We start from the raw sequence: 19189 nt of genomic DNA, 5'->3' as shown, positions 1-19189 counted from the left end.
GCTAATATAATAGCCAGCAAAAAACTTTACACTAATTTGCTAGTCACTGTCCAAGTCACTAATTTACATCATCATCATCATCATCTTATATGCAGACGAGCTGCTTGAGTATAAAATATCTGAACAAAATAATTTAACAGATCAAACCCGGGGACCTTTGGGTTATGAGGTGGCATCACTGCTCACCATGTGACTGCTATCTAATTTTATATTCTAACTCCACTCTCCAAATAAAAACATGCTAATACAGAGGGTCATGAGCAATCTCTTACTCAGATTTATTCATTTAATTTAAAAATAAATATGAAAAATATTGCTCTGATTGTAAAGGTGTATTTTGTGTGCAAGTTTTTGTGAAACTTTACTATAAATGATCTAAAACATACCTCTTTGTTTAACTGAAATGTGAGAGATAAGAGATTCTCCTAATACGCAAGAACGACGAGTCAGCATTCAGAGAGGAGGTGCAGCGGCTAACAGCCTGGTGCAGAGCCAACAACCTGTCTCTGAACATTGACAAGACTCAAGAGATGGTTGTTGACTTCAGGAGAACACAGAGTGACCATTCTCCACTGAACATCAATGGATCCTCTGTGGAGATCATCAAGAGCAACAAATTCCACACACCCCTCACACACACTCTAACACACCCCACACACCCCTCACACACACTCTTACACACCCCACACACACCCCTCACACACACTCTTACACACCCCACACACACCCCTCACACACACTCTAACACACCCCACACACCCCTCACACACACTCTTACACCCCACACACACCCCTCACACACACTCTTACACACCCCACACACGCCTCACACACACTCTTACACCCCACACACACCCCTCACAGACACTCTAACACACCCCACACACACACTCTTACACACCCCTCACACACACTCTTACACACCCCACACACCCCTCACACACACTCTAACACACCCCACACACGCCTCACACACACTCTTACACCCCACACACACCCCTCACACACACTCTAACACACCCCACACACCCCTCACACACACTCTTACACCCCACACACACCCCTCACAGACACTCTTACACACCCCTCACACACACTCTTACACACCCCTCACACACACTCTTACACACCCCACACACCCCTCACACACACTCTTACACACCCCACACACCCCTCACACACACTCTTACATACCCCTCACACACACTCTTACACACCCCTCACACACACTCTTACACACCCCACACACCCCTCACACACACTCTTACCCCACACACACACTCTTACACATCCCTCACACACACTCTTACACACCCCACACACCCCTCACACACACTCTTACACACCCCACACACCCCTCACACACACTCTTACACACCCCACACACCCCTCACACACACTCTTACACACCCCACACACCCCTCACACACACTCTTACACACCCCACGCACCCCTCACACACACTCTTACACACCCCACACACCCCTCACACACACTCTTACACACCCCACACACCCCTCACACACACTCTTACACACCCCACACACACACTCTTACACACCCCTCACACACACTCTTACACCCCACACACACCCCTCACAGACACTCTAACACCCCACACACACCCCTCACACACACTCTTACACACCCCACACCCCCCTTACACACACTCTTACACACCCCACACACACACTCTTACACACCCCACACACCCCTCACACACACTCTTACACACCCCACACACAAACTCTTACACACCCCTCAAACACACTCTTACACACCCCTCAAACACACCCTTACACACCCCACACACCCCTGACACACACTCTTACACACCCCTCACACACACTCTAACACACCCCACACACGCCTCACACACACTCTTACACCCCACACACACCCCTCACACACACTCTTACACACCCCACACACCCCTCACACACACTCTTACACCCCACACACACACTCCTCACACACACTCTTACACACCCCACACACCCCTCACACACACTCTTACACACCCCACACACGCCTCACACACACTCTTACACACCCCCACACACACTCTTACACACCCCTCACACACACTCTTACACCCCACACACACTCACTCACACACACTCTTACACACCCCACACACGCCTCACACACACTCTTACACCCCACACACACCCCTCACACACACTCTTACACCCCACACACACCCCTCACACACACTCTTACACACCCCTCACACACACTCTTACACACCCCACACACCCCTCACACACACTCTTACACACCCCTCACACACACTCTTACACACCCCTCACACACACTCTTACACCCCACACACACCCCTCACAGACACTCTTACACCCCACACACACCCCTCACACACACTCTTACACACCCCTCACACACACTCTTACACACCCCACACACCCCTCACACACACTCTTACACACCCCACACACACACTCTTACACACCCCACACACACACTCTTACACACCCCTCACACACACTCTTACACCCCACACACACCCCTCACAGACACTCTAACACCCCACACACACCCCTCACACACACTCTAACACACCCCACACACGCCTCACACACACTCTTACACCCCACACACACCCCTCACACACACTCTTACACACCCCTCACACACACTCTTACACACCCCACACACCCCTCACACACACTCTTACACACCCCTCACACACACTCTTACACCCCACACACACCCCTCACAGACACTCTAACACCCCACACACACCCCTCACACACACTCTTACACACCCCTCACACACACTCTTACACACCCCTCACACACACTCTTACACAACCCACACACCCCTCACACAAACTCTTACACACCCCTCACACAAACTCTTACACACCCCTCACACACACTCTTACACACCCCTCACACACACTCTTACACACCCCACACACCCCTCACACACACTCTTACACACCCTACACATCCCTCACACACACTCTTATACACCCCACACACACTCTTACACACCCCTCACACACACTCTTACACACCCCTCACACACACTCTTACACACCCTACACACCCCTCACACACACTCTTACACACCCTACACACCCCTCACACACACTCTTACACACCCCTCACACACACTCTTACACACCCCACACACCCCTCACACACACTCTTACACACCCCTCACACACACTCTTACACACCCCACACACCCCTCACACACACTCTTACACACCCCTCACACACACTCTTACACACCCCACACACTCCTCACACACACTCTTACACACCCCACACACCCCTCACACACACTCTTACACACCCCACACACCCCTCACACACACTCTTACACACCCCTCACACACACTCCTCACACACACTCTTACACACCCCACACACCCCTCACACACACTCTTACACACCCCACACACCCCTCACACACACTCTTACACACCCCTCACACACACTCTTACACACCCCTCACACACACTCTTACACACCCCACACACTCCTCACACACAATCTTACACACCCCACACACCCCTCACACACACTCTTACACCCCACACACACCCCTCACACACACTCTTACACACCCCACACACGCCTCACACACACTCTTACACACCACACACACACTCTTACACCCCACACACACCCCTCACACACACTCTTACACACCCCACACACGCCTCACACACACTCTTACACACCCCACAGACACACTCTTCCACACCCCTCAAACTCACTCTTACACACTCTTACACACCCCTCACACAAACTCTTACACACCCCACACACCCCTCACACACACTCTTACACACCCCTCACACACACTCTTACACACCCCACACACCGCTCACACACACTCTTACACACGCCTCACACACACTCTTACACCCCACACACACCCCTCACACACACTCTTACACACCCCTCACACACACTCTTACACACCCCACACACCCCTCACACACACTCTTACACACCCCTCACACACACTCTAACACCCCACACACACCCCTCACAGACACTCTTACACACCCCACACACCCCTCACACACACTCTTACACACCCCTCACACACACTCTTACACACCCCACATACCCCTCACACACACTCTTACACACCCCACACACCCATCACACACACTCTTACACACCCCTCACACCCCTCACACACACTCTTACACACCCCACACACCCCTCAAACACACTCTTACACACCCCACACACACACTCTTACACACCCCACACACCCCTCACACCCCTCACACACACTCTTACACACCCCACACACCCCTAACACACACTCTTACACACCCCACACACACACTCTTACACACCCCACACACCCCTCACACACACTCTTACACACCCCACACACCCCTCACACTCACTCTTATACACCCCACACACCCCTCACACACACTCTTACACACCCTTACACACCCCTCACACACACTCTTACACACCCCACACACCCCTCACACACACTCTTACACACCCCACACACCCCTCACACACACTCTTACACACCCCTCACACACACTCTTACACACCCCTCACACACACTCTTACACACCCCACACACACACTCTTAGACACCCAACAGACCCCTCACACACACTCTTACACACCCCACACACACACACACTCTTACACACCCCTCACACACACTCTTACACACCCCACACACCCCTCACACACACTCTTACACACCCCACACACCCCTCACACACACTCTTACACACCCCTCACACACACTCTTACACACCCCTCACACACACTCTTACACCCCACACACACCCCTCACACACACTCTTACACACCCCACACACCCCTCACACACACTCTTACACACCCCACACACCCCTCACACACACTCTTACACACCCCTCACACACACTCTTACACACCCAACACACCCCTCACACACACTCTTACACACCTCTCACACACACTCTTACACACCCCACACACCCCTCACACACACTCTTACACACCCCACACACCCCTCACACACACTCTTACACACCCCACACACACCACACACACACTCTTACACACCCCACACACACACTCTTACACACCCCACACACACACTCTTACACACCCAACACACCCCTCACACACACTCTTACACACCCCCCGCACCCCTCACACACACTCTTACACACCCCTCACACACACTCTTACACACCGCACACACCCCTCACACACACTCTTAAACACCCCACACAGCCCTCACACAAACCCTTACACACCCCTCACACACACTCTTACACACCCCTCACACACACTCTTACACACCCCACACACCCCTCACACACACTCTTACACACCCCTCACACACACTCTTACACACCCCACACACCCCTCACACACACTCTTACACACTCCTCACACACACTCTTACACACCCCACACACCCCTCACACACACTCTTACACACCCCACACACCCCTCACACACACTCTTACACACCCCTCACACACACTCTTACACACCCCACACACCCCTCACACACACTCTTACACACCTCTCACACACACTCTTACACACCCCACACACCCCTCACACACACTCTTACACACCCCACACACCCCTCACACACACTCTTACACACCCCTCACACACACTCTTACACACCCCACACACCCCTCACACACACTCTTACACACCCCTCACACACACTCTTACACACCCCACACACCCCTCACACACACTCTTACACACCCCACACACCCCTCACACACACTCTTACACACCCCACAGACACACTCTTACACACCCCTCACACACACTCTTACACACTCCACACACCCCTCACACAAACTCTTACACACCCCACACACCCCTCACACACACTCTTACACACCCCTCACACACACTCTTGCACCCCCCACACCCCACGCACACACTCTTACACACCCCACACACAGTCTTACACACCCAACACACCCCTCACACACTCTCTTACGCACCCCACACACACACTCTTACACACCCCACACACCCATCACTCACTCTCTTACACACCCCTCACACCGCACACACACACTCTTACACACCCCACACACCCCTCCCACATACTCTTACACACCCCACACACCCCTCACACACACTCTTACACACCCCTCACACACACTCTTACACACCCCACACACCGTTCACACACACTCTTACACACCCCACCCCTCACACACACTCTTACACTCCCCACACACCCCTCACACACACTCTTACACACCTCTCACACACACTCTCACACACCCCACACACCCCTAACACACACTCTTACACACCCCTCACACACACTCTTACACACCCCTCACACCCCTCACACACACTCTTACACACCCACACATACCCCTCACACACACTCTTACCCACCCCACATACCCCTCACACACACTCTTACACACCCCTCACACACACTCTTACACACCCCACATACCCCTCACACACACTCTTACACACCCCACACACCCCTCACACACACTCTTACACACCCCTCACACACACTCTTACACACCCCACACACCCCTCACACACACTCTTACACATCCCTCACACACACTCTTACACACCCCACACACCCCTCACACACACTCTTACACACCCCTCACACACACTCTTACACACCCCACACACACACTCTTAGACACCCAACAGACCCCTCACACACACTCTTACACACTCCACACACCCCTCACACACACTCTTACACACCCCTCACACACACTCTTAAACACCCCACACAGCCCTCACACACACTCTTACACACCCCTCACACACACTCTTACACACCCCTCACACACACTCTTACACCCCACACACACCCCTCACAGACACTCTTACACACCCCACACACCCCTCACACACACTCTTACACACCCCTCACACACACTCTTACACACCCCTCACACACACTCTTACACACCCCACACACCCCTCACACAAACTCTTACACACCCCTCACACAAACTCTTACACACCCCTCACACAAACTCTTACACACCCCTCACACACACTCTTACACACCCCACACACCCCTCACACACACTCTTACACACCCCTCACACACACTCTTACACACCCCACACACTCCTCACACACACTCTTACACACCCCACACACCCCTCACACACACTCTTACACACCCCACACACCCCTCACACACACTCTTACACACCCCTCACACACACTCTTACACACCCCTCACACACACTCTTACACACCCCACACACCCCTCACACACACTCTTACACCCCACACACACACTCTTACACCCCACACACACCCCTCACACACACTCTTACACACCCCACACACGCCTCACACACACTCTTACACACCACACACACACTCTTACACCCCACACACACCCCTCACACACACTCTTACACACCCCACACACGCCTCACACACACTCTTACACCCCACACACACCCCTCACACACACTCTTACACCCCACACACACCCCTCACACACACTCTTACACACCCCTCACACACACTCTTACACACCCCACACACCCCTCACACACACTCTTACACACCCCTCACACACACTCTTACACACCCCTCACACACACTCTTACACCCCACACACACCCCTCACAGACACTCTTACACCCCACACACACCCCTCACACACACTCTTACACACCCCTCACACACACTCTTACACACCCCACACACCCCTCACACACACTCTTACACACCCCACACACACACTCTTACACACCCCACACACACACTCTTACACACCCCTCACACACACTCTTACACCCCACACACACCCCTCACAGACACTCTAACACCCCACACACACCCCTCACACACACTCTAACACACCCCACACACGCCTCACACACACTCTTACACCCCACACAGACCCCTCACACACACTCTTACACACCCCTCACACACACTCTTACACACCCCACACACTCCTCACACACACTCTTACATACCCCTCACACACACTCTTACACCCCACACACACCCCTCACAGACACTCTTACACACCCCACACACCCCTCACACACACTCTTACACACCCCTCACACACACTCTTACACACCCCTCACACACACTCTTACACACCCCACACACCCCTCACACAAACTCTTACACACCCCTCACACAAACTCTTACACACCCCTCACACACACTCTTACACACCCCACACACCCCTCACACACCCCTCACACACACTCTTACACACCCCACACACCCCTCACACACTCTTACACACCCCACACACACTCTTACACACCCCACACACTCCTCACACACACTCTTACACACCCCACACACCCCTCACACACACTCTTACACACCCCACACACCCCTCACACACACTCTTACACACCCCTCACACACACTCTTACACACCCAACACACCCCTCACACACACTCTTACACACCTCTCACACACACTCTTACACACCCCACACACCCCTCACACACACTCTTACACACCCCTCACACCCCTCACACACACTCTTACACCCCCCACACACCCCTCACACACACTCTTACACACCCCACACACCCCTCACACACACTCTTACACACCCCTCACACACACTCTTACACACCCCACACACCCCTCACACACACTCTTACACACCCCACACACCCCTCACACACACTCTTACACACCCCACAGACACACTCTTACACACCCCTCACACACACTCTTACACACTCCACACACCCCTCACACAAACTCTTACACACCCCACACACCCCTCACACACACTCTTACACACCCCTCACACACACTCTTACACACCCCACACACCGCTCACACACACTCTTACACACCCCACACACACACTCTTACACACCCAACACACCCCTCACACACACTCTTACACACCTCTCACACACACTCTTACACACCCCACACACCCATCACACACACTCTTACACACCCCTCACACCCCTCACACACACTCTTACACACCCCACACACCCCTCCCACACACTCTTACACACCCCACACACCCCTCACACACACTCTTACACACCCCTCACACACACTCTTACACACCCCACATACCCCTCACACACACTCTTACACACCCCACACACCCCTCACACACACTCTTACACACCCCTCACACACACTCTTACACACCCCACACACCCCTCACACACACTCTTACACACCCCTCACACACACTCTTACACACCCCTCACACCCCTCACACACACTCTTACACACCCCACACACCCCTCACACACACTCTTACACACCCCACACACCCCTCACACACACTCTTACACACCCCTCACACACACTCTTACACACCCCACACACCCCTCACACACACTCTTACACACCCCACACACCCCTCACACACACTCTTACACACCCCTCACACACACTCTTACACACCCCTCACACACACTCTTACACCCCACACACACCCCTCACACACACTCTTACACACCCCACACACCCCTCACACACACTCTTACACACCCCTCACACACACTCTTACACACCCCACACACACACTCTTAGACACCCAACAGACCCCTCACACACACTCTTACACACCCCACGCACCCCTCACACACACTCTTACACACCCCACACACCCCTCACACACACTCTTACACACCCCACACAGCCCTCACACACACTCTTACACACCCCTCACACACACTCTTACACACCCCTCACACACACTCTTACACCCCACACACACCCCTCACAGACACTCTTACACACCCCACACACCCCTCACACACACTCTTACACACCCCTCACACACACTCTTAAACACCGCACACACCCCTCACACACACTCTTACACACCCCACACTCCCCTCACACACACTCTTACACACCCCTCACACACACTCTTACACACCCCACACACCCCTCACACACACTCTTACACACCCCACACACCCCTCACACACACTCTTACACACCCCTCACACACACTCTTACACACCCCACACACACACTCTTACACACCCCACACACACACTCTTACACACCCAACACACCCCTCACACACACTCTTACACACCCCACGCACCCCTCACACACACTCTTACACACCCCTCACACACACTCTTACACACCGCACACACCCCTCACACACACTCTTAAACACCCCACACAGCCCTCACACACACTCTTACACACCCCACACACCCCTCACACACACTCTTACACACCCCACACACCCCTCACACACACTCTTACACACCCCACACACCCCTCACACACACTCTTACACACCCCTCACACACACTCTTACACACCCCACACACCCCTCACACACACTCTTACACACCCCTCACACACACTCTTACACTCCCCACACACCCCTCACACTCACTCTTACACTCTCCACACTCCCTCACACACACTCTTACACACCCCTCACACACACTCTTACACACCCCACACACCCCTCACACACACTCTTACACACCCCACACACCCCTCACACACACTCTTACACACCCCTCACACACACTCTTACACACCCCACACACCCCTCACACACACTCTTACACACCCCTCACACACACTCTTACACACCCCACACACCCCTCACACACACTCTTACACACCCCTCACACACCCCTAACACACACTCTTACACACCCCTCACACACACTCTTACACACCCCACACACCCCTCACACACACTCTTACACACCCCACACACCCCTCACACACACTCTTACACACCCCACACACACACTCTTACACATCCCTCACACACACTCTTACACACTCCACACACCCCTCACACAAACTCTTACACACCCCACACACCCCTCACACACACACTCTTACACACCCCACACACCCCTCACACACACTCTTACACACCCCACACACACACTCTTACACACCCAACACACCCCTCACACACACTCTTACACACCTCTCACACACACTCTTACACACCCCACACACCCCTCACACACACTCTTACACACACTCTTACACATCCCACACACCCCTCACACACACTCTTACACACCCCACACACCCCTCACACACACTCTTACACACCCCTCACACACACTCTTACACACCCCACACACCCCTCACACACACTCTTACACACCCCTCACACACACTCTTACACACCCCACACACCCCTCACACACACTCTTACACACCCCACACACACACTCTTACACACCCCACACACCCCTCACACACACTCTTACACACCCCTCACACACACTCTTATACACCCCACACACCCCTCACACACACTCCACACACCCCACACACACCCCTCACACACACTCTTATACACCCCACACACCCCTCACACACACTCTTATACACCCCACACACCCCTCACACACACTCTTACACACCCCTCACACACACTCTTATACACCCCACACACCCCTCACACACACTCTTACACACCCCTCACACACACTCTTATACACCCCACACACCCCTCACACACACTCTTACACACCCCACACACCCCTCACACACACGCTTACACACCCCACACTCTTACACACCCCTCACACACACTCTTACACACCCCACACACCCCTCACACACACTCTTACACACCCCTCACACACACTCTTACACACCCCACACACCCCTCACACACACTCTTACACACCCCTCACACACACTCTTACACACCCCCACACACCCCTCACACACACTCTTACACACCCCACACACCCCTCACACACACTCTTACACACCCCTCACACACACTCTTACACACCCCACACACCCCTCACACACACTCTTACACACCCCTCACACACACTCTTACACACCCCACACACCCCTCACACACACTCTTACACACCCCACACACCCCTCACACACACTCTTACACACCCCACACACCCCTCACACACACTCTTACACACCCCACACACCCCTCACACACACTCTTACACACCCCTCACACACACTCTTACACACCCCACACACCCCTCACACACACTCTTACACACCCCTCACACACACTCTTACACACCCCACACACCCCTCACACACACTCTTACACACCCCACACACCCCTCACACACACTCTTACACACCCCTCACACACACTCCTCACACACACTCTTACACACCCCACACACCCCTCACACACACTCTTACACACCCCACACACCCCTCACACACACTCTTACACACCCCTCACACACACTCTTACACACCCCTCACACACACTCTTACACACCCCACACACCCCTCACACACACTCTTACACACCCCACACACCCCTCACACACACTCTTACACACCCCTCACACACACTCTTACACACCCCACACACCCCTCACACACACTCTTACACACCCCTCACACACACTCTTACACACCCCACACACCCCCACACACACTCTTACACACCCCACACACCCCTCACACACACTCTTACACACCCACACACACCCCTCACACACACTCTTACACACCCCACACACCCCTCACACACACTCTTACACACCCCTCACACACACACTCTTACACACCCCACACACCCCTCACACACACTCTTACACACCCCTCACACATACTCTTACACACCCAACACACCCCTCACACACACTCTTACACCCCACACACACCCCTCACAGACACTCTTACACCCCACACACACCCCTCACACACACTCTTACACACCCCTCACACACACTCTTACACACCCCACACACCCCTCACACACACTCTTACACACCCCACATACACACTCTTACACACCCCACACACACACTCTTACACACCCCTCACACACACTCTTACACACCCCACACACCCCTCACACACACTCTTACACACCCCACACACCCCTCACACACACTCTTACACACCCCTCACACACACTCTTACACACCCCACACACACACTCTTACACACCCCACACACACACTCTTACACACCCCACACACCCCTCACACACCCCTCACACACACTCTTACACACCCCACACACCCCTCACACACACTCTTACACACCCCTCACACACACTCTTACACACCCCACACACCCCTCACACACCCCTCACACACACTCTTACACACCCCACACACCCCTCACACACACTCTTACACACCCCTCACACACACTCTTACACACCCCACACACTCCTCACACACACTTTTACACACCCCAAACACCCCTCACACACACTCTTACACACCCCACACACCCCTCACACACACTCTTACACACCCCTCACACACACTCCTCACACACACTCTTACACACCCCACACACCCCTCACACACACTCTTACACACCCCACACACCCCTCACACACACTCTTACACACCCCTCACACACACTCTTACACACCCCTCACACACACTCTTACACACCCCACACACTCCTCACACACAATCTTACACACCCCACACACCCCTCACACACACTCTTACACACCCCACACTCCCCTCACACACACTCTTACACACCCCTCACACACACTCTTACACACCCCCCACACCCCTCACACACACTCTTACACACCCCACACACCCCTCACACACACTCTTACACACCCCACACACACACTCTTACACATCCCTCACACACACTCTTACACACTCCACACACCCCTCACACAAACTCTTACACACCCCACACACCCCTCACACACACACTCTTACACACCCCACACACCCCTCACACACACTCTTACACACCCCACACACACACTCTTACACACCCAACACACCCCTCACACACACTCTTACACACCTCTCACACACACTCTTACACACCCCACACACCCCTCACACACACTCTTACACACACTCTTACACATCCCACACACCCCTCACACACACTCTTACACACCCCACACACCCCTCACACACACTCTTACACACTCCTCACACACACTCTTACACACCCCACACACCCCTCACACACACTCTTACACACCCCTCACACACACTCTTACACACCCCACACACCCCTAACACACACTCTTACACACCCCTCACACACACTCTTACACACCCCACACAACCCTCACACACACTCTTACACACCGCACACACCCCTCACACACACTCTTACACACCCCACACACCCCTCACACACACTCTTACACACCCCACACACCCCTCACACACACTCTTACACACCCCTCACACACACTCTTACACACCCCACACACCCCTAACACACACTCTTACACACCCCTCACACACACTCTTACACACCCCACACAGCCCTCACACACACTCTTACACACCCCACACACCCCTCACACACACTCTTACACACCCCACACACCCCTCACACACACTCTTACACACCCCACACACCCCTCACACACACTCTTACACACCCCTCACACACACTCTTACACACCCCACACACCCCTCACACACACTCTTACACACCCCTCACACACACTCTTACACACCGCACACACCCCTCACACACACTCTTACACACCCCACACTCCCCTCACACACACTCTTACACACCCCTCACACACACTCTTACACACCCCACACACCCCTCACACACACTCTTACACACCTCTCACACACACTCTTACACACCCCACACACCCCTCACACACACTCTTACACACCCCTCACACCCCTCACACACACTCTTACACCCCCCACACACCCCTCACACACACTCTTACACACCCCACACACCCCTCACACACACTCTTACACACCCCTCACACACACTCTTACACACCCCACACACCCCTAACACACACTCTTACACACCCCTCACACACACTCTTACACACCCCACACACCCCTCACACACACTCTTACACACCCCACACACCCCTCACACACACTCTTACACACCCCACACACCCCTCACACACACTCTTACACACTCCACACACCCCTCACACACACTCTTACACACCCCTCACACACCCCTCACACACACTCTTACACACCCCTCACACACACTCTTACACACCCCACACACCCCTCACACACACTCTTACACACCCCACACACCCCTCACACACACTCTTACACACCCCACACACACACTCTTACACACCCAACACACCCCTCACACACACTCTTACACACCTCTCACACACACTCTTACACACCCCACACACCCCTCACACACACTCTTACACACCCCTCACACCCCTCACACACACTCTTACACACCCCACACACCCCTCACACACACTCTTACACACCCCACACACACACTCTTACACACCCAACACACCCCTCACACACACTCTTACACACCCCACACACCCCTCACACACACTCTTACACACCCCTCACACACACTCTTACACACCCCACATACTGCTCACACACACTCTTACACACCCCACACACCCCTCACACACACTCTTACACACCCCACACACACACTCTTACACACCCCACACACCCCTCACACACACTCTTACACACCCCTCACACACACTCTCACACACCCCACACACCCCTAACACACACTCTTACACACCCCTCACACACACTCTTACACACCCCACACACCCCTCACACACACTCTTACACACTCCACACACCCCTCACCCACACTCCTACCCACCCCTCACACACACTCTTACACAACCCACACACCCCACACACACACTCTTACACACCCCTCACACACACTCTTACACACCCCACACACCCCTCACACACACTCTTACACACCCCACACACCCCTCACACACACTCTTACACACCCCACACACCCCTCACACACACTCTTACACACCCCACACACCCCTCACACACACTCTTACACACCCCACACACCCCTCACACACACTCTTACACACTCCACACACCCCTCACACACACTCTTACACACCCCACACACCCCTCACACACACTCTTACACACCTCTCACACACACTCTTACACACCCCACACACCCCTCACACACACTCTTACACACCCCTCACACCCCTCACACACACTCTTACACACCCCACACACCCCTCACACACACTCTTACACACCCCACACACCCCTCACACACACTCTTACACACCCCACACACACACTCTTACACACCCCTCACACACACTCTTACACACTCCACACACCCCTCACACAAACTCTTACACACCCCACACACCCCTCACACACACTGTTACACACCCCACACACCCCTCACACACACTCTTACACACCCCACACACACACTCTTACACACCCAACACACCCCTCACACACACTCTTACACACCTCTCACACACACTCTTACACACCCCACACACCCCTCACACACACTCTTACACACCCCTCACACACACTCTTACACACCCCACACACCCCTCACACACACTCTTACACACCCCACACACCCCTCACACACACTCCTACACACCCAACAAACCCCTCACACACACTCCTACACACCCCACACACCCCTAACACACACTCTTACACACCCCTCACACACACTCTTACACACCCCACATACCGCTCACACACACTCTTACACACCCCACACACCTCTCACACACACTCTTACACACCCCTCACACACACTCTTACACACCCCACACACCCCTCACACACACTCTTACACACCCCTCACACCCCTCACCCACACTCTTACACACCCCTCACACACACTCTTACACACCCCACACACCCCTCACACACACTCTTACACACCCCACACACCCCTCACACACACTCTTACACACCCCTCACACACACTCTTACACACCGCACACACCCCTCACACACACTCTTACACACCCCACACACCCCTCACACACACTCTTACACACCCCACACACACACTCTTACACACCCCTCACACACACTCTTACACACCCCTCACACACACTCTTACACACCCCACACACCCCTCACACACACTCTTACACAGCCCTCACACACACTCTTACACAGCCCACACACCCCTCACACACACTCTTACACACCCCACACACCCCTCACACACACTCTTACACACCCCACACACACACTCTTACACACCCCTCACACACACTCTTACACACCCCTCACACACACTCTTACACACCCCTCACACACACTCTTACACACCGCACATACCCCTCACACACACTCTTACACACCCCACACTCACACCCTCACACACCACTCTTACACACCCCTCACACACACTTTTACACACCCCACACACCCCTCACACACACTCCTACACACGCCACACACCCCTCACACACACTCTTACACACCCCACACACACACTCTTACACACCCCACACACCCCTCACACACACTCTTACACACCCCACACACTCCTCACACACACTCTTACACACCCCTCACACACACTCTTACACACCCCACACACCCCTCACACACACTCTTACACACTCCACACACCCCTCACACACACTCTTACACACCCCTCACACACCCCTCACACACACTCTTACACACCCCTCACACACACTCTTACACACCCCACACACCCCTCACACACACTCTTACACACCCCACACACCCCTCACACACACTCTTACACACCCCACACACACACTCTTATACATCCCTCACACAAACTCTTACACACCCCACACACCCCTCACACACACACTCTTACACACCCCAAACACCCCTCACACACACTCTTACACACCCCACACACACACTCTTACACACCCAACACACCCCTCACACACACTCTTACACACCTCTCACACACACTCTTACACACCCCACACACCCCTCACACACACTCTTACACACACTCTTACACATCCCACACACCCCTCACACACACTCTTACACACCCCTCACACACACTCTTACACCCCACACACACCCCTCACAGACACTCTTACACCCCACACACACCCCTCACACACACTCTTACACACCCCTCACACACACTCTTACACACCCCACACACCCCTCACACACACTCTTACACACCCCACACACACACTCTTACACACCCCACACACCCCTCACACACACTCTTACACACCCCTCACACACACTCTTACACACCCCTCACACACACTCTTACACACCCCACACACCCCTCACACACACTCTTACACACCCCACACACACACTCTTACACACCCCACACACCCCTCACACACACTCTTACACACCCCACACACCCCTCACACACACTCTTACACACCCCACACACACACTCTTACACACCCCACACACCCCTCACACACACTCTTACACACCCCACACACACACTCTTACACACCCCACACACCCCTCACACACACTCTTACACACCCCACACACCCCTCACACACACTCTTACACACCCCACACACCCCTCACACACACTCTTACACACCCCACACACCCCTCACACACACTCTTACACACCCCACACACCCCTCACACACACTCTTACACACCCCTCACACACACTCTTACACACCCCCCACACCCCTCACACACACTCTCACACACCCCACACACCCCTCACACACACTCTTACACACCCCACACACACACTCTTACACACCCCACACACCCCTCACACACACTCTTACACACCCCTCACACACACTCTTACACACCCCACACACCCCTCACACACACTCTTACACACCCCTCACACACACTCTTACACACCCCACACACCCCTCACACACACTCTTACACACCCCTCACACACACCCCTCACACACAATCTTACACCCATCACACACACTCTTACACACCCCACACACACACTCTAACACACCCCACACACCCCTCACACACACTCTTACACACCCCTCACACACACTCTTACACACCCCACACACCCCTCACACACACTCTTACACACCCCACACACCCCTCACACACAATCTTACACACCCCACACACCCCAAACACAGACTCTTAAACACCCCACACCCCCCTCATACAGACTGTAACACACCCCACACACCCCTCACACACACTCTTACACACCCCTCACACACACTCTTACACACCCCACACACCCCTCACACACACTCTTACACACCCCTCACACACACTCTTACACACCCCACACACCCCTCACACACACTCTTACACACCCCACACACCCCTCACACACACTCTTACACACCCCACACACCCCTCACACACACTCTTACACACCCCACACACCCCTCACACACACTCTTACACACCCCTCACACACCCCTCACACACACTCTTACACACCCCTCACACACCCCTCACACAC

Source organism: Hemibagrus wyckioides, linkage group LG12, assembly GCF_019097595.1.
Source record: "Hemibagrus wyckioides isolate EC202008001 linkage group LG12, SWU_Hwy_1.0, whole genome shotgun sequence".
NCBI classification, from domain to species: domain Eukaryota; kingdom Metazoa; phylum Chordata; class Actinopteri; order Siluriformes; family Bagridae; genus Hemibagrus; species Hemibagrus wyckioides.
The sequence above is the reverse complement of the archived record's forward strand: the minus strand, read 5'-3'. Positions refer to the sequence as shown.